A 20005-nucleotide genomic window follows, 5' to 3' on the forward strand; every position below is an offset into this window, starting at 1 on the left:
GATCTTAATTTGGCATATGATCTGTAAAGCCGGTAACACAAGCGATCTGTGGAAACATTTAGTGAAAGTGAAAGCACACTCTACTCCTGCTGGTCCAAGTCAAGGATTGGATCTGTTATTTTTAAAACACATTTTATTTTTACTTGTCTTTTTCTGACATACAGCAAGACACTCACTTGGTTTTCTTTTTTTGGGGGTCGTGATTCTATCCCAAAAGATCGTCGTAGGTTCTTTTGGCCGGGTCGCCCACCCCTACAACCACATATACTCAAACCTATGGAGTCTCCATTGTTTGCTCTATAGTTAACACAAACTGCAAGGAAGAAAGGTATAGAAGCCAATGGACTGAAAGGTGTAGACAGCACAAGTGTGATGTAAGACGTCAAAGACGAGGATCAGCATTTCATGTGAGGCTGCGATAAACATGTCTTTACATCCATGATTCATTCATCCATTCTTATCACCATCACCAAATTGCTTATACGTGTGATACGTGATTGAATCAATCAAGTCATGGAAAGATAAGCGCATACCTCTCCTGCTGTATGTATATGTGTCTACAGGATTAGGAGCAGTGCTTCCATTTGAACTCTTTAAACCGGGCAACCGAGCAGGGACCCAAATCATCACTTTACAACAACAACAATGAAAAGTAGGAGTAGGGATTTCTTTTCTTGTAACGACAAACGGGGTGGAACTGTTACTGACAGTTAGTGTTAACAAGCTTTTGGCAGTCGGGATTGATAAGAACCAATCAGGAGGTGAATGCGGTCGACTGCGTCATCATTTCCAAACATCTCTGTTTTTGTCCGTTTTCAAACAAACAGGGCGAGCAGCATTTCCAAACTTCTCATTTTTAGGCACTCGGAGACTCCGGGGTTTAGTCCCGACGGCAAGGCGTAAATTTTGCGCTCTCTCTCTCTCTGTGTGTGTGTGTGTGTGTGTGTGTGTGTGTGTGTGTGTGTGTGTGTGTGTGTGTGTGTGTGTGTGTGTGTGTGTGTGTGTGTGTGTGTGTGTGTGTGTGTGTGTGTGTGTGTGTGTGTGTGTGTGTGTGTGTGAGAGAGAGACAGATGATCCTTGTTGTATGAAGTCAATTGAGCCTGGACCCGCCTCAGGCTGTGTATATGGGTTGAGTCTGTTGTGTTGTAAAGTTCCCACTAACCCCACCCTGCTCACATGGGCTCCATAACTCACTGACGCAGGGGGGGGGGGCCTGTTTCCCCCCTTTAACCTAGGGGGAAAAAATGGCTGCTGTACAAGGGTCATAGTTCAAAGTGGGTTTTGTGCTTTGGTGTAACATGCAATAAACCAATAAGAGGGCCAATCTCCCATTCCCATCAAAAGCAGGTGAGCTTGCACCTTGGTGGACTGATATTATAATGGTGCCAGTTCGGCATATTTGCCAGCTTGTAGGTTAGAACGCTTCTCAGCAGAGGCAATGGTTTCACTTTGTGCACAAGCATGTGCACATGTTCTGCACACGCCTACATGTATTGTACTATCTTGATAATTTACCTTCATATAACAGTGGAATACTCATTCTCTTTGCACTAAGGTCAATAGGCTCATGGAAACCAGTTGCCAATGAGACAACTTTAGGCGCTGGACAGGGAAAATCACACCCATGCAATCCCAGTGCATGGGTCTGAAACCAGCAAAGATACTTGTATCATGGTCAGTGCCGGGTGTACGTTCTGGCCCTATTTGAAACCTTGAAGCCTTACAGTAAAATAGTGTGAACCATTCTACAGGAATGTGTATCGCCTCACCCACGTGCACGCTCACGCATGTGCAACTTCGTGTGCAAGACTGAGAAACAAGCAACTAACAGACAGAGAACCAGCTCATTCTCCTTAGCAGAGGTCTGAATGGCATGGAGGGGGAGACGAAGGACAGATTGCATCGTCATATCTGTGAGTTCTTTGAAAGATGAATATTTGATAACTGTGGACTCAGGCACAGGTAGATTGTTGATGTGTCTTATGTCATGGGAGGATAACCGCATAGATTCTTGGTGTGGTTCACAATGCTGTATCTGTACTATGTGTACTCAATGTAGTACAATACAGGAACCGTGTATGAGTGTTTCTTTTTCTGCTGGGATGTGGCTGCTTAAGTAATTGAATGATTTCTGCAAATAATGATGGAATAAGACAAGATTACCACAGTGCAGCAAATTCAGCTGTGGAATCACATGTGGGGTAGCACACTGTTCATGACTTGTGAGGGTTTTTCAAAGGAAACACATCATGGCTGGTTGATATGACCAGAAAAACACTTCTGCATTAAAATTCTGATTGTGGTCAATGCCAATTCGCCACTCCCACTGTATCCGTCAATCAAGAAACACTAAAGCATACGCAGTGCACACACGCATGCATGCACGCACACACACACGCATATATACACGTAGGTTCAACCTGTGAAGGTAGATATATTGCAAAATGCAAGCGCTTGTAGACTGGATTTGTGAATTTGTAGAATACAATGTGAGAACTTGTCGAACAAAAATCTGAACTTGTGGTCTAAATTTTCACTTGCAAAAAATATTCATACACATGTGACTTGAATTTGAAGTCACAGAAAAAAAACTAAAACACTTGAGAGGTTGTGCAATTTTTTTAGGATAAACCCAAATAAAAATTGTAACCTGGATGATGACAAAATCTATCAAAAGTAAAGGACACCAGTACATGAAGGAGTGGGCATGGCTCACTGTGATTAACAGAGATTTTCAGTTTTAAGACTTTTGTTGTGGTGAGATTGGATCCAACTTCATGCGATCTTGCAATAATTATATTTTCTTAAATATATATTTTTTCCGTATGTGGCTGTGAATCAGTGCTTACATTAACAATCATATTCACTACAGTAGATATGAGATGTGACATGGAAATTGCCAGTAATATGTTTGTGAATGAATGACGAATTCGCCCACTGAATTGTTAGAAGTGAACATTTAAACACAAAAGTTCAGATTTTTGTTTTACAAGTTCTCACATTGTATTTTACAAGTTCGCAAGTACAGTCTACAAGCGCTTGCATGTTGAAATATATTTACCTTCATATCAGCCTCTCACCCATTCTCCCTCTGTCTCCTGTCTTACTGCTCTGTTCTCCTCCTCAGTCTGTGACATGTGGCCTGTGATGACGCGTATTCCTCACACACACACACACACACACACACACACACACACACACACACACACACACACACACACACCATTACACTTTTTATGTGCAGAGAGTAGCCAACGTGATATAATGTTGTGATGTAACATTGGTCTTGAGTAGATGTGCTATAGTAAAAATATACACATTCTGATAATGCAGTTGTTAATTGTGAAACCTGTAGATTTCCCAATGGAAAAATAATAAAAATTGTGAGTTTAATTTGCAAGTTCCATCGTACTGACCAAGGCCACATAATTCCTTGTGAGGTGGAGCTGTCAATAACAGCAATTAATGAATGGCATGATTGTTAATGAACAGTCTGGTTAGTCTCTGTTCACATTGTCATCGGGAATTTTTTTTCTTGGACTATTACTTATTGACACTTACTTCTGCTTGCCAATTATTATTTCTCATACAGCGATTGTTTTAAAAAAGATGTCACACGGTTGGCTGATTTCTGTGAGTTGACGGATTTGTGGCGTGAATTCTTCAAACCTGAGTGCCATATATCATTAATGTTCTGTCATCATATTACAGACAAAATATATTACAATTATTTAAAGTTCAGTGATTTTCATTTATTTAAAAAAAAATTATCTGATGGCACACAATAACTTATTAGGCCATTGATTTATTGATTTATTCAGTGTCGTAATTTTTATTGGTTGTGATACTGTAATGATCTCAGTGTTATAAAAACATATATATATATATATATATATATATATATAATTACCTCTTTTCTTTTAAACATTATATATAAAAAATTAATAGAGAACCAAGGGATGCATCAATCCCACTTTTTCAGTCCCGATACTGATACTGTATCCTGGGATTGTCTGGACCAACACCATTTTTTAATTATCGAGCTGTATCCCTGTATGTAGAAACTGCCATTATTATCTTATGAGTTAGACAATATCAGGCTCGATCCGCAACAGTATTGAATGGGTTATTTCTTGGCCCATGTCAAGAGTTTCTACAGAAATCCTTTTAGTAGTTTTTGTGTTATCCTGCTGACAAACAAACAAACAAATAAACCCACCAACCATCAAATGGACAGGGGGGTGAAAACATGACCTCTTTGGCGTAGGTAAAAAGGGATAGGCATGGGTCAGTAGCTCATTTAGCTGATCAGATTCATGTGTACTGCTCAAATGTTGTCCACTGTGTGTAGGCATGTAGACCGTCCCATCAATGGTGCTAACCAAGCTGATAGTGTTGTGTATCTCGTCATCTGCCTGAGAGATGGCATCTCTAAGCTTCTCCACACTGACACACCAGCTTTCTTTTACACCGTTTAGTACGGGACCTCTCTCTCCGTCCATTCCCCCCCCCCCACACACACACACACTGTTGTGACTCAGCAGTTACTAAAGCAGAATACTGGCCTCACACAACAGCAGAGAAAATAATGGGCCTCCACTGTTGACCTCATGACGTGACGTTGACCTCATGACGTGACTCTGACAGAGCAGATCACAACTGCTCTTGTTTGTACACCAACTCTGATAACAGCTCTTTGTTGAAGTGTCTGTTCTTGCTTGTTGGTATACAGGCTTATATTTTGCGATTTAAAAGAAGATTTGATTTTTTTTGCCATTGGCAGCTTAATCTTCTTTCCCCCAGGTAGACTAGTAAAGACAGTTCTTCATTGAAATCATTGGCAGCCTGTACTCAGTATTGACTCGAGGCAGATTTTAATTCATCTGCACGGCTCTGCTCTGGCCTCCCCCAGCTCTGACGTGGGCTCTGATCTCATCTGACACCAGAGAGAGAGAGAGAGAGAGAGAGAGGGTTGGTTTTAAAGAGTATAAGCCCTCCTATTCTGTACATCTGTCTATTGTTCCCTCAGCCCCCCTGTGTTCAGACTAACCTTTGCGCTCTCTCTCTCTCTGTGTGTGTGTGTGTGTGTGTGTGTGTGTGTGTGTGTGTGTGTGTGTGTGTGTGTGTGTGTGTGTGTGTGTGTGTGTGTGTGTGTGTGTGTGTGTGTGTGTGTGTGTGTGTGTGTGTGTGTGTGTGTGTGTGTGTGTGTGTGTGTGTGTGTGTGTGTGTGTGTGTGTGTGTGTGAGAGACTCACCCACGCAGTTGCATCTCAGAACCAGATATTACATCATCTCTCCGTCTCCCAGGGAGCGTTGAGTGCTGTGTGAACTCATTAGACTCCCATCAAAGACTCATAGCAAATTCCACTGACCAGACGACATCCAGGGCCGGTGAGACAGGGTGGGAATGTGAACAAAGGGATGAGAGGATGGAGAAGAGAAAGCAAGCGGCAGCCATGCTGCGTCAGAGCATCATTGGGAATGGAAGAGAGCAGATATTGTTTATTGCATATAAAATATACACAGCTCCTGATGCAGACATCAACAAGCCCACTGTGACATGTTGCTGTCAGTCGTGGTGCTCTAAAAGTTGTCAATACACAGTTTTGCGAACACATAATGGCTTGTTCACATGACCAGAAACATACTCCTGCACTGAAATTCTGAATATCTTCAAACTCTTAGGTATTTAAGTGACAAGTGCAAATTCACCACTGACACCGTATCCGTCAATCAAGAAACATGTGCAGTGTGCACACACACACGCACACACTCACACACACACACACACACACACACACACACACAATGTGAACAATGTGTGCGTTGGACTAAGTGAACCAGGTTTTATCTGCAGTCTTTCCAGTGACATGTTTTTCGTTACCACAACCCAGGTGGATAATGTAGGGAAAAACAGGTCATTCATTCATGAAGTGGAACTAACTTAAGGTCTTGAAACGTAAAACAAAACAAGGCTTTGTTTAATTTTTAGTATAATGGCCCTAATACGCGATCATACATATGCAACCATGGTAACCCTGAAACCACAGAGCCCTTCCAACACAACAAATTCCAGTTAAACCCCATGTGTAGAACTAGGCTGAATTTTAACCCGGCATCGCTACTTGTAAGTTAAAATATTATAGACAGGAAAGATGTGGATGGAAGGCAGGAAAATAGAACAGTGGAATTTAGCTCAGGATACGATGCACACATTAATAAACGGGGGTTATTTGACTATATATCGTGTACTTTAAGTTCAATCAATAAGTGGATTTATTCAGTCAGCAACTGTCTTGTTTAAATAAAACATTTGTAAAAAAAAGTTCTATCTATTTGGTTGTATCGGTGCTCTTGCAAAGTGTATGGTTAAACTGTAAAATATCAATTAAAATTTGAAACTATAATACTAATGAATTTTAACACCATTTGAACAGTATATAACCGGTGCCTTGTACATGTATGTTAAGAAGTACTTCAAGATAGATTTTCCCAGAAGAGGTCTTTAACAGTTATGGTTTCTGTTAAACATGCCAACTTCTTGAGGATGACATTGAATAATTTGGAGCTATTTGGGTCAGTGGAAAGTTTTCTGTCACTGTCTGAGAAAGGCTTTTTAGGAAGCCAAAGAAAGACTTTGGGTATCAGGGTCTGTCTTCTTTTCTCTACAGCCTCCGAGACTAACACGTATCAACACAGTCTGAGTCAGTGTGCACGGAGTGTCATCATCGTCAGCTCTGATGTGTCTCCCATCTCATGTGCGGTTGTCTGGCAACCTCGTGGTCTGTTTGGTTAGAGTGATGGAGAGCAGTGGGGAGAATGAGAAAAATGAAAATCCTATAAATAAATGTGAGATTCAGATTTAGAACATGAAAACAGTGGGTTTTTTCAAACCTCTAATGTGTTTTATTTGATGACGCATGGTCTCCACCATTACAGTTAACAGGAAACACTTGTTTTTTCACAGTGCAGTCATGTGTGCAGTGCGGCTGTAACTGACCAACATGTAGTGGTTTGTTGTGCAGGCAGCACAGCCAAATCAGAATCCAGCCCGCAGGGTTCCTCTTGAAGGAAAGAACAGTTGTGTGCACCCTCATACTCTACAAGCACTTTTTTTATATTGCTATTAATGGTAAATGGACTATAAAGCCCTTTTCTATTCTTATTGACCACTCAAAGCACTTTACAGCACAAGTCACATTCATACAGCTCTTCTTTTTCTATCACACTTCATACACTTCGTCGGAAGAGCTGCCAGGGGCACTTTAGCGTTGAATGTCTTGCCCAAGTACACATCGGCATGTGGACTGGGGCAAGCTGGGATCAAAACGCTGACCTTCGGGTTGGTGGATGCCCGACTACGTCCTGAGCCCCAGGAAAAGATATTGTGATAAGTGTTCTTGTTTTATCGCCCAGCCCTCCTCACTTCTTTCTAACCCCCCACATGTTTCAAAACCCTGAATTTCCCTGGCGTTAGATTTCAGTTCCTTAAAAATTATGTTTTACATCGCCATTGGTGTAAAAAGTCAACACATTGCTTACTGATGTTAATCTGGAGCTTACTTATAATTAGCATTTTGTTGTAATGGCACTGTAAGGCCTCTCCTTCGGTCATCACAGAGAACATGGGAGGACAAAAGACTGATGGAGAGAAAGAGAGTCAGTGATGTAGGAGTGGAATGAAAGAGTGAGAGTATAATATCTGTTTGAATTTTCTCTTTCGTGCCCGCAGACTGCTCGAGTACTGCTATGTTACCTAGCAACAATGGCCCACTTTGTAAAATGAAATCTGGCGTTCCCACACACACACACACACACACACACACACACACAAAATAGACATCAGCAGGCATCTTGTTATCTGGTGCTGTACTGGCTCTGTTTGTAATGATTGGAGAACAAAGAGAGGAGAGCTCTCTGCTGAAAGCTGTTCCTCTCAACTGTGTCCACCACTGCAGTTCATCTATAACACCGCCTGCATTACACATTACTGCACAGCCACTGCAACAGTCTGAGGCTGGTGCCTTGCTCTGGCCCCCTCTGGGGCTGGCGTGTGAGCCAGCCCCAGAGGGGGCCAGACAACTGTGTGAGATGCAGCGTTGGTTGAAAATTGGGTCCCCCCCCCCCCCCCCCTCTCTCTCTTAGCCCGTCTATTCCACTTTCTCTCCCCCTGAGCAGATGGAGCCGGGCTAGTGTAATCTCCTGCCTCATGTGGATCATCGTGGGCATGTGTAATTATAGCTTACCTTGAAAGCAGCAAGATCTGCACAAAAACAAAACAAGAATACCAAAAAGGAACTGACAAACTGTACAAGTGTTTCAGTTCAACTTTTAATTCACCCAGCTCAGTTCAGACCTCTTCAAGGTGTATGCGAAGCAGTCAGTCAAGATAATATGATTTTCTTAATAATTCCTTCATCGCTCCTGTATGTAAAAAGGAGTTGAACAGAATTGAGCCCCTGCTGCTGAAAACAGAGCAGTGCTCCTGCGCCGGCCAGCGGCACTGGAGAGACGGAGCCCCCTGGGCACTGACTCCAGGGTTTTTCGGAGGAGGATTACGTTGAGAAGACCTCTGAGTTGGGCAAGCTAGTTGTTTGCGGGATTAACAGACTAAAGCCTGACGTTGCTCCATCTGTTTTCGTGTGCTCCACTGACTGCCCAGCACACTCCTACAACTGACTGAGGCATCAGTCCCCTGCAGGGGAATGGCGGGGAGGAGACGGGAAAGGCCTTTAGAAACCCACTGAAGTTGGCAGGTGACATCAGCTATGCCCTCACCAACAAATCTGTCACAGAAAGCCTAAAGATTTCCACGGTATCTCTGCAGGGCTTCTCTGATGGGAGCTTGTATATACGATGTAACGGCTAAATTATCCATTCATTTGATCCCTCTGCCAGAGGACATTCCTCGCTGTGACTCCACCTCATTCCTAGCCTGTGACCCAGAAGAATTCTGGGAGCTCATTTAAATTTGCTCTGCCAGACTACGGTCTGGAATCCCCTCCATTGGGAAGTGATTTCCCCTGGCAGAAAACTGGACGGTCCAATCACAACCGATTATCGGATAATGGGCGGGGTTTATACCACGAGGCGGAGGGAGGCCACTTTTGTAAACAACCAAGGCTGCCGCTGATGAACGAGCATTTGACTCAAATTCCCCGATATTTTCAAATGTCTCCCACAAAACCAACAAAACTCATTCACAGACACTGTGCAAAAATCATCACAGACATCTCCTCTCTGCTCCAGTCTGTCGACATTATCTCATCGCTCAACAGACGTCGCGTGGTTCGAGGTTCCAGACACAAGCGCATTTGAGTATTAGTGTGTCTATGCCAGGCTACCTCATTCCAGTCCATCTCTTACTTTTTAAATAACATGGGTAGATGCTTTGCAAATCTCTTGGTCTAGGATTTGTTCCTGGCCTGCAATAACAAACAACAGCCACTTCATGACAGGTACTATCTGTCAGACACTACAATTCACCTTTATGTTTCGTTACTGCAGACTTCATTGCTCCATTGAATCTTTAACGTGGCAGATGGACTGGAGAATATTACTGCACAACCGTCTGTGTGTCTATGTGTGTGTACCGTCAAAGTAGAGTGTAGAGTGTAAATCGGCTGAGCTGCGGACAGATTATTCAGAGCTGGATTGTGGTCAGCTGATGAGGTCAAAGGGCACTGTGTAGGATGTCTGTGTCTATGTCAGGATTGAGCAGCAGGGCGGCCAGCTCGGTCCGAAAACATCCAAATAACTCGTACACTTTTCTGTGTTTTGGCACATTCAGAGGTTTCACTGTGGCAGTGTTCATTTTGTCAACATTGTGAGGAAACACGATTTTTGGCAACTTTTATTTTCTGAGCACAAAACAATAAATGAGTGGATTTTCAAATACGACACATTGTGAAATGTATTTTATTCTTCAAATAAAAATTGGAGAGCAGGATAGACTGATAGATAGGGGTTTAGGCCACTGGAAACAAGACACAAAGAAGATAAACTTGCAAAAAAGACAGCTTCAAACAGAGATCAGGCATGTCATTCAATATTTCAATTTCAGTATTTTCTTTTGTTATCGAGAAGTTTTTCACTGCAGCATAGATAGGTGTTTCTGGTTTCAAGTTTTACAGGTGGTAGGTATCAGTCTTAAGGCATACAGTATCTACAATACACAGAGACAACTGAAACCTTAATAATCACACTTCATCCCACAATGGCAGGAGTTAGAGTCTGTCATCCACTAACACAAAGGTTGGCCGCTCAATCCCAGCTTCTTTGACAGCTTGTCAGAAAATGTGCGGTAAATAGCATCGCTGTATGAATGTGTGTTAATGTGACTTGTCCCGTAAGGCGCTTTGAGTGGTCAATTTTTTTCACAATTTAAAGCATCAGTGATTTTTTTTGGATGGCTAACTCCTCTAAACCACTTGCAAAGTTTCTAGTTTACAGTATCGTCCGAGTTACAATGTGAAACATGCAGGCTGGCTGTCTTAACTGAGAAACTTGTGATTTGAATACTATTCTCATCCTTCACTCAGCCTGACTATGTACAGGAGGCACTGTATCTCCAGTCAGCTTCATATGTTGGATTACAGCAGCACACTGGAGGCCTTCACTGTGCTGACAGATAATAATCCTGCCCCTCAATTAATATAGTGACTGACATGTGTAACCATAGTGACTGTACACACCAAGGAGGGTGACAACGCGTACCCAATGATAAAGTGACAGGAATTGAGCTCAGTGACATAGTAGTCCAGTGGGTTTGTTGTCCTCATGTGACCTATGTGAATAATGCACCCTGCCTTGATGTTGCTGCGAATGCATCATCAAAAGTGAAATGATCTGCGTTTTTGAAAAGACGTTCTAGAGTCTGGACAAATTCTGATCACATACGTCCTTTTCAGCATTGATAAGTCGTAATGGGACAACACATTTAATCAGTGTTTTTTTCAGAATCACTTTGAGGAAGTGTGCAGAGGCTATAAATAATCTGACCTCATGATGCAGCCTCCTGTGCCTCCTTTTAGCCCCAGGGAGCCTCTGTTTCTGTTTCTGACATCGAAACATTCTGTAAATATTTTTAGTACATGGCCCCTGTACGTTCCAGAGGTACAAAGAAAAGACGCGGTGGCAAATTGTTGTTCAATCCAGGACCATTGAATGGATTGGCACCTTGTGACATGTCTTATTTAGAACGTTGCGCTCGTCACACTGTTCACATAGCTCACCGATACTCGCGGCTGTTCCCAGCAGATCTTCTCTCTTACATGGTGAGCGCTACTATGAGTTTATTCCATCTTAGCTGATCTGTTTGACTGTGTCTGTCTGCTATGTGCTGCCGAGCTGCCTGCTTGACACAGTGAGCCTGAGGCCTGTCCCTCCATCGTTCTCTGTCGACGTGGAGCGTAACTGGACACTCGGACATGTAGTGTTTAGATATATGATGCCATGTTAATACCAGGTGGAAACAAAGGTTTGTGCTACCCAGCTCTACTGTCGCACTTTACAGTCAGTTGAGATGCACTGCATCCTCTCCTTTACTGCTGTCTTCATACTGATGGATTTTTAGCAGGATCTGCGAGGAAAGGACTCTGAATAGAGCCGAACTGAATAGATCAGAGAGGGGACAAGGCGGGAGGGAGGCAGGGAGGGGCGGGAAAGAGAGAGCAAGTCGAACAGCACAGTGAGTAAGAAAAAAACAAGGCTGCGTCACGCTGAGAGAAAGAGAGGGGAAGTGTGTGTCGGCCAGCCCTCTCTCCCTCCCTCGCTCCCTCGCTCCCTCGCTCCCTCCCTCCCTCCACTCTGTCCCTCCGAGCGTCAGCAGCAGTTAAAATGTCGGCTGTGTAGCTCTTCCTCTGCTCGGCTTTCTCTCCCTCTTGGCCATCTGTTTTTTCTTACCACAAGAGGAAACCACTCTCTCTCTCTCTCTCTCTCTCTCTCTCTCTCTCTCTCTCTCTATCTGTGCCTTTTCTACCCTCCTAATCACCCCCTCTCTTCTTTCTGTCCGTCTCTCCTCTGCTTGTTGGATCAAAGCTAGTTTTTTTCTTCAGAGCCACTGCTCCTTGGCGTTGTTTGGAGACGGACTAGAGAGGTAACATTAATATCTTATGTCCTCTGCTGTTCAGTTAATTGGAAGACTCTGGTTTGTTTAAAATCAGATTCCAATGTGGTCCATGATGGATGGAAGTGACAAACTGCCTGTGAACTATTCTAGAATAGAATGTGTGGTCATTCAGATCTATTCTGTCCTCATAGTCGACGTGTGTGTGTGTGTGTGTGTGTGTGTGTGTGTGTGTGTGTGCGTGCGCGTGTGTGGCCTGTAGCTCTCTGAAGATGCCGTTTGCATTGTAATCTAGTAGCTTCCTCTAAACCGCCTTGCTACATCAACTACAAAAAATGTTGTAACCTGTACCACAAATTCTACCATGTAGAACGCAAAAAGAAAGGCAATCTAATGGCAAGACGCATGAAGAAAAACTAGAACTATGACAGCACCTGTACATTCTGCTTTATTCTAGGGATGTCCCGATCACAACGATGGGTATCAGGGCCGATCGAGGCATTTTTTACTTATCTGAATGGGCTTTATTGAGCAGGAACATAGGCCCGATCCTTTGTTTTACGTCAGCTGCGAGTGGGTATGGCTGCAGACACTGCAGCTGTGGAGCTTCACTCTAGACCTGCAACACTCGACTATGGCGATCTATTTGGTTTAAAAAATTTGCGCACGTATAAAAAGTATAACATGCGCACAGAACGGGATTTGCGAGCTTGAAACCATACTCGCGACAGAGCATTTCTGCTCCGCTCGCGGGGCTGACCCTGCTCAGACACGTCACATACGCACGCTTGACAAGTTGAGTTTTGAGACTTTGGAGTCTCAACTGGTTTTTGTAAAAAAAACAACAAAAAAACCCATAAGGGAACAGCTTGGATGCAGACCATTTTTTTTTGTACTGCATTGCAGAGCTATATAATTGTCAAGCATATACAGTATATTGGATTGATTTAAAAACTTTAATGTACTTATGTGCACTGTGCAACTGTATTATCTAGGAAAATACAAGTATTTGGACTCGGAATCGGCAGATAGTCTATATTAAATGACTCGGATCGTGATCGGGGGCAAAAAAACTTTATTAGTACATCCCTACTTTATTCATTCGTTTTTTTAACCCATATTCAGTTTCAATTCCTTCCGTGTTCGGCTCTTTTCCTCCTTTTCCTGTTTCTGTGACACAGATTTTTCCATTGCCACATCAGAAATGGCAGCAACCAATTCTTTCTGGAATCTTAACCCTCACTGCATTTGACTCTGTATTTTGGTTTGCAGACATTGCTTCCAACTTTCCCTGAATGTAGGTGATCATTCATATCGTGTGTTTCAGTAGTGTCTGATTCATAATCACACGGGACACTGTTCAGACCTGAACATAGCTCACGGTGAGGGCTGTGTATTTCTGACTAACGGTACCTGCTGGCTTTTACATCATGATTTTGCCACAGACACATCTATCATGTGACTTGGGCACGTTGCATAGCTCCATGTGTATAACTCTGCGCTCTCACTTAATACAGACTATAAAATGACACTCCACTGATGTGTGTCCATGGGTATGAAGGAGCTTTGTCAAGTCTGGGAAAACAAACCCTCAGAATCTCATCAAGGATATTTGGACCTGGCATGGGACTTTTTAATGGAATGTCTGGCTACCAACTGTGGGCGTGGACTTACGTATGTGGGGGGGTGTTGCAAGAGCAGAGTGAACTGGTGCCATTCAGTTAAATTGTGGGAGGTTGGCATCAGAGTATATGGAAGTTTCATTCTAAAATGCTGGAGTTACCATTTAAGGAGCATTTGAATGGCCTCTGGGCCACATCCCTGGAAAAACGACCTCATTAACTAACAACATTAATATTGCATGTTGTCATGTATTCATATAAAAAAAGTTCCATGTAATGGAAAAACACATTGATGATTATTTGAATTTTATTTTAAGGTTGTCTTTGGAAATGTACTCATTCAACATTTAGATGGAAACATATATTTATTTTAATGCAGAGGACATTTAGCACCTTTTATTTCTCACATCCCACATTTATAACAGTTAAGAACAATAGCAGCACTCATTTTTGACCAGTTACATCTGTTTACTTATATACATGGCGAACACAATAGTATATGTTGCTGAAGCTGTGGTTTATATTAGGTTTCATATAGGTCTCCAGTTATACTTTCAGTTTTTGACCTCAGTTCCTCTGTGATGGTGGTTTTGGTCATGAAAGCATGTTACTGTCACAGACCAAACCCCCCTTTTTGGGACAACGAGGTCTGTCTCGTGGGTTATTCTGACTGATGAACTTGATTAACTTCTGAGTCGTTATGCTATTCGCTGTTCAAAATAATATAACCTCCATTTAGAGATATTTCACATTGGGATGAAATTTCAAAATCTACGTTTTTCTCCTTTGGTTTGCTTCTATGTAGGACAGTAACAAGGTTTTCCACAAGAATATGGAGCAGCCAGCCAGTCGGCTCGGGGGATTCGGGTGGCGTGCACCCCATTGCAGAAAGATTTTGGCTGTAAAAGCCCAAAGTTTGTGATTGTGGCAAATTCTACACGGATATTAGTTATTGCGTATGAGTCAAAACAGGGCTTTGTATGAAAATGTGCTCTTTTATATAACAGATTCTCTCATATGTGCCTGCCTCAAATAAAGTTCTGTTACCTTCTGTTGTTCAGATAAATAAAGGCCCTGGTCACTGCTTGAGGAGATATGGTATTTAAGTAGTCGGCTGTTTGACTGACCACCGGCACTTGTGGAAAGCAGTGACTGACGGATATGTACTGTAGGGCATCTCGCAGTGCTACACGCGGGTTGGTTCCCTGTAGAGTTGACCAGCACAAAGGCAAAGTCAACTGCTTGATGGATTGATGGCGTGGCATTGGCAGAAGCACACTTCTGTTCGTTCTGCTGCAACGTGGCCTTCACCTCTTTCGTAGCTGTGCCACATAATGAGCTGCTGCTGTCCTGTCCTTCTTTAAAACAGTGCCTTGAAAAAGAGTATGTCTGTGTTTAATTGATCACAAATGAATTCTAATAAGTTAATTCTAGCAAATTTGTAGGTTATGTTAAGGTTAGGGGTGTGGTTAAGCCTGGTGTAGCCAGACTAATACTCAAATGCGTATTAGTCTTGGACCTCTCTGTTCATTTTTCAATTTCCAAGAGGCGTTACCAACAGAGGCAGAGCAAAATGCCTCCGGCCGCAATTGGATAGCAACGAATCATGTGACGTCTGTTGAGCGACGCGAAAATGTCAACAGACTAGAGCAGAGGGGAGATGCCTGTGATGATGATTCCACAATGTCTGTGAACAAGTGTTGACGTTTCTGTGGGATAAAACATCGGGTACTTTTAGTCGAGTGCTCGTTCCAAAAAAATGAACTCATTTTAATGTCCTCTCAAGTGGCGGAAATGTGGCTGTGTTCTGACAACTCCAATCATTTACCATCAAAGCAATAAGCAGAAGAGAACACAACCCGACTGTGTGTCTGTGCGTGGGACACAGTGAGGAGCTGGTATCCTGTGACCTATTTAGAGAACAAGGCTCATCAGTGCAAAACTGTCACACATCCCCCAAAAAAACATATTTTGCTGCTGAAAGGAAATAAGGCAACGCAAAGAATTGTACTCATCTGAGCTGTTGAATTGAGTCCTGTCCCATCCTAAATATGACAGACATAGTGGCAGATCAGCTGACATTTCTGAGTTTAAAAAGAACAAAGCCTTTTTTAATCATGCCTCCCTGCAGATCTGCATTATTTGTCTAAAGCCGTGGATCATTTTCTCAACCTGGGCTTCATGCCGGTCTGATACTGACAGGCTGTGGTCACTAAAGAAGTTATCACTTATTTCACTTGCTAAAGAGAGAAAGAGAAAAAGTGTGCACACATTGTTAAGAATAATAATGGATAGAAGTAAACGTTTATTTCTTACTGTGTTATGGTGTATCAGTGAAGTGTATGTATGTATTCACTATGTAATTGAATTGAATTGACTTTATTGTTATTGTAAGTAAGTACATACAACGAAATTGAAATGCTACTCTATGGTGCTAACATTAAAAAAAAAAAAAAATACACGCATTGACTAAAATCATAGAGCAAAGAGCGTGAAGATGTTAAAAACTAGAATAAATAGTGTAGTAATAATTTATCTGGGTTACATGAAATAAATGCAGGTGTGCAGCGGCATGGTTGGATGACGGTGCCTATGAATTGATGTCGTTTAAAGTGCAAATTGCTTGTGGAAAAAAACTGTTCCTTAATCTGGAGGCGCGTGTCTTGGCCGATCTGTAGCGCCTCCCGGAGGGCAACAGTTGGAACAGGTGATGGCCAGGGTGGGTTGGGTCTTCGATGATGTTGGCTGCTCTGCTGAGGTAGCGTGAGATGGCAATGTCCTCCAGAGAGGGCAGTGGGCAGCCTCTCGTTATCTTCTCTGCAGTCCTCACAACTCTCTGGAGTGCTTTCTTGTCTGCAGCAGAGCAGCTCGCAAACCACACCGACATGCAGTATGGCCGGAGGCTCTCTATGGTCACCGGTAAAAGGCCACGAGTAGCTTCCTCTCTGCGTTGTGCCTCCTAAGCACTCTCAGGAAGTGCAGTCTTTGCTGTGCTCCCGTTATGGTTGCAGTGGTGTTGGCCGACCAGGAGAGGGCCTCGGACAGGTTGTTCACTGCACACAGTCTCTGTACTTTGTGCCTGTACGCTAAAACTCATCTTCCCAGTGATGAGCCGACGGTTGTGTCGTCGGCAAATTTAATGATGGTGTCGGAAGAGTGAACTGATGTGCGGTCATGGGTGTCTAGGGAGTAGAGGACCGGACCCAGCAAAGTGCTTTGGGGTGCGCCAGTGCTTAGGGTGATGGAGAAGAGGTGGGCGCCTGTTTTCACTCTGTGGGCGGTTTGTGAGGAAGTTTTCGATCCATATGCAGGTGGGGACGGAGAGGCCTAAATCCTTTAGTTTACTGATTAAGATGTCTTGGATGAATGTATTAAATGCAGAGCTTTAGTCATTAAGAACATCCTCACATAGCTGTGTGGGTTGCTATGGCGACGGCATCTTCAGTGGATCTATTAGCTCTGTAGGCAAACTGATGTGGGTCGAATGTGGGAGGGAGGCTGGTTTTAATGCGATGCAGGACTAGCTTCTCGAAGCCCTTCATTATCACTGGAGTAAGGGCAATCGGTCTGCAATCATTCAGGTCCACGGAGACTGGCTTTTTGGGAACAGGGATTATAGTAGCAGACTTTAGGCATGATGGTACGCTGGCTGGTGTCAGGGAGCTGGTCAGCACAAGCCTGGAGTACTTTGCTCGGTGCTCCGTCAGGTTCGGCTGCCTTCCTGGGACTTACTGACCTGAGCACACTCCTCACATCCCGTTCCTGCAGGTTGAGTCTGTGGGTGTAGAAGGCAGTTGGGGGTACAGAAGGCAGTGAGACTGTTGCGGACCTATTAGCCTCAAACCGGGCAGAGCTGAGTGTGCTGTTCTTTCTTTGCTAATTACTATAAATCCATTTCAAAAAGAAGCTCCTTGGTACAGTACAGGGCCATGGCGATTCCGAAACAGAGACCTAAACCACGATACAGGTTACACAATACCCCAACACCGACCCATTGCCCTAAAGCAGGTGCAGCCTGTTGAGCTGCATTACTTTATTAATGTAACACAATCACTTTTCATTCATTAAAACCACAACACGCCATTCACAAAATTATAATATAGTTTAGGAAAAGCTGTATATTTGTATATATTTCACACTGCACCAGTTGTTGATGTCTTCTATTTTGGTCCAATCATGCCTGTGGTAAAAGTTAGGCTGGTTTAATTGGCTCTAATAACGCTGAAACTGAGATCCGGACAGCATTGTGGAAACATTTTGAATTATTTTTGCTTACACACACACACACACACACACACACACACACACAAAAGAAAAATACTGAACCGAGCCGTGCTTTTGGAGAATCGTTACACTCTTAGTACTTTTAACATAGCTACGTTGTCAATTTGAGCATTGATTGCCGTTCATTTGCAAGAAATTTATTCCTTTACTCACAAAGAGCACCACCAATTATGAATCCTGTTTTGCTTCTTTTTCTATCATTTCTTTGCTTCTATTGAAGTTAGCATTCTAAACGGCTAGCCCCAGCCCAGCTGGCCTGGCTCCTCACTGTAGATTCCAGCCTGCCCTCTGCATAGAGGGCCTATTGCAGGCAAGTACAGTAGTGGTTAGAGTAAGTCTCCAGGAAATAAATGTTAGGTCTGTGTGTGTGCGTGTGTGTGTGTGTGTCTTGGCCTCTCTAGGTCACTTAGTGATGCATGAGTTCCATCATCCCCTCGTCATTCCCTTTACATGCTGCACTTCTTATCAATTATTCACCACACACACGTGTGTCCACACACACACACACACACATACACACACACACACACACACACACACACACACACACACACACACACACACACACACACACACACACACGGGGAAATGGAGGATGGGTCGTGTGTCAATGGAGACTGATCTGCTTGCTCGTAATGGCATTTCTTCCTGTCTGTCTTCATCAATACTGTATACATATATGTGTAGATATGCTTTGTCATTATGTCTTTGTCTTCATGGAGACATAAGTGTACTTCTAGATGCACTGGTTTTAATATGTGATCATCTGTTCATCCACATTCATCCGCCTGCTGCCTGTCTGGATATACACGGTGACGGAATGTTTTTTTCCTGGCATACTGTGGCAGATGTGACCTGATTGTGGTTGAGTGGGGGGGGGGTGTGCGTGTGTGAGTGCGGGTGTATGTACAAGTCATTTTAGAAGGGATAGTGAGAGGAATCAGAGCAGAGATCCACAGATGGTAAACACACTCTGTGTCATTAAAAGTCAAATATCTTAAATTCAGCACTGTGAAGTCTCATGTTGTCAACATCTACTGACATGTGTCTGTGAGCTGAGATGAATCCATTGCAGGTGTAGCAGCACAGCTCTGCCCACAGTATCGTCAACTTCACCATACACCGTTTGGACTTCCTGCTGTGCTATTATTTGTAGATTTTATGTCTTTCATTAGCTATTGTGAGGAAGCAAAAAGGTCAAAGGGTTTGTTCTTTACAAATTGAATATCAAACACAACGAAGTCAGGATCAAGAATTAAAGCTGTGACTGAGGTAAACTAGCCGGTGCACAATTAAGTGAGTAATGACTTGAATCATCACTGCAAACTCCTTATTATACCGACAACAGGCCTAACAGAAGCAGGACGTGTACTTCTGTGTGTGGACGTTTATTTTTACCCTTTAGTCTGATGTGATTGAAAATCTCCAACTCCTCGTGTTGAATATAATCATATGATATGACTGAATGTCAACTGCTGTTTCCGAGGTTAAAATTGTGATTTGGCAAAACCAAAGCCTTTTCTGGAACTCTCAACTATGTCTGATGGTCATCAGAGGAGAGTTTCTGTTCTGATATTGCCTCCGTCTGCGGTCCACTTTTTCCACTTCATCAGCGAGAGGAGGTGCATTTGAACTCATATTGCTCAAATTTCAGTGGACCTTCATCTCTTCATCTTCGACTGCTCAATGTATGCCTTATAAAACATGAGGCCCCCAGAAGAAAGCATGCACGCGCACGCGCGCACACACAAACAACACACAGTGGTGTTGTGATGGCCCGGCACATTTCTGGGATCTGCAGTGATTAAAAAAAGAACTTTATATGTCGACAGCGTTGCGACATTCTCTTTCCCCATGACCTGTCCTGCATCTTTTCACAGGGGTGTAACCAGCCTGCTGTTTCTTCAGTGGTTACCATGGTAGCAGAGACTCCTTCATGTGTTCATGTTGTAAACCTTGTCAAGGTTCCATGATGCTTCTACACACTGTCTCTGCCCTTAACCCAGGCTGCTAGTGGTGGTCATTGTCATAAT

The 20005-nt window shown here is 43.2% G+C and overlaps 1 protein-coding gene across 2 annotated transcripts in view; it reads left to right on the forward strand.

Moving 5' to 3' along the window:
* The window catches only part of jmjd1cb (jumonji domain containing 1Cb), a 115506-nt gene that overhangs the window by 52437 nt on the left and 43064 nt on the right, over positions 1-20005 (forward strand). Inside the window, exon 1 of one of the 2 annotated variants that reach the window (XM_047327513.1) lies at positions 11813-12096. The exons of the other annotated variant lie outside the window; for it this stretch is intronic. The gene's annotated coding sequence lies outside the window, so the exon portion shown is untranslated. Of the gene's footprint in view, positions 1-11812; positions 12097-20005 lie in introns of those variants that run through there. 2 annotated transcript variants of the gene reach the window in all.

Source organism: Scophthalmus maximus, chromosome 16 (assembly GCF_022379125.1).
Source record: "Scophthalmus maximus strain ysfricsl-2021 chromosome 16, ASM2237912v1, whole genome shotgun sequence".
Lineage (NCBI taxonomy): Eukaryota > Metazoa > Chordata > Actinopteri > Pleuronectiformes > Scophthalmidae > Scophthalmus > Scophthalmus maximus.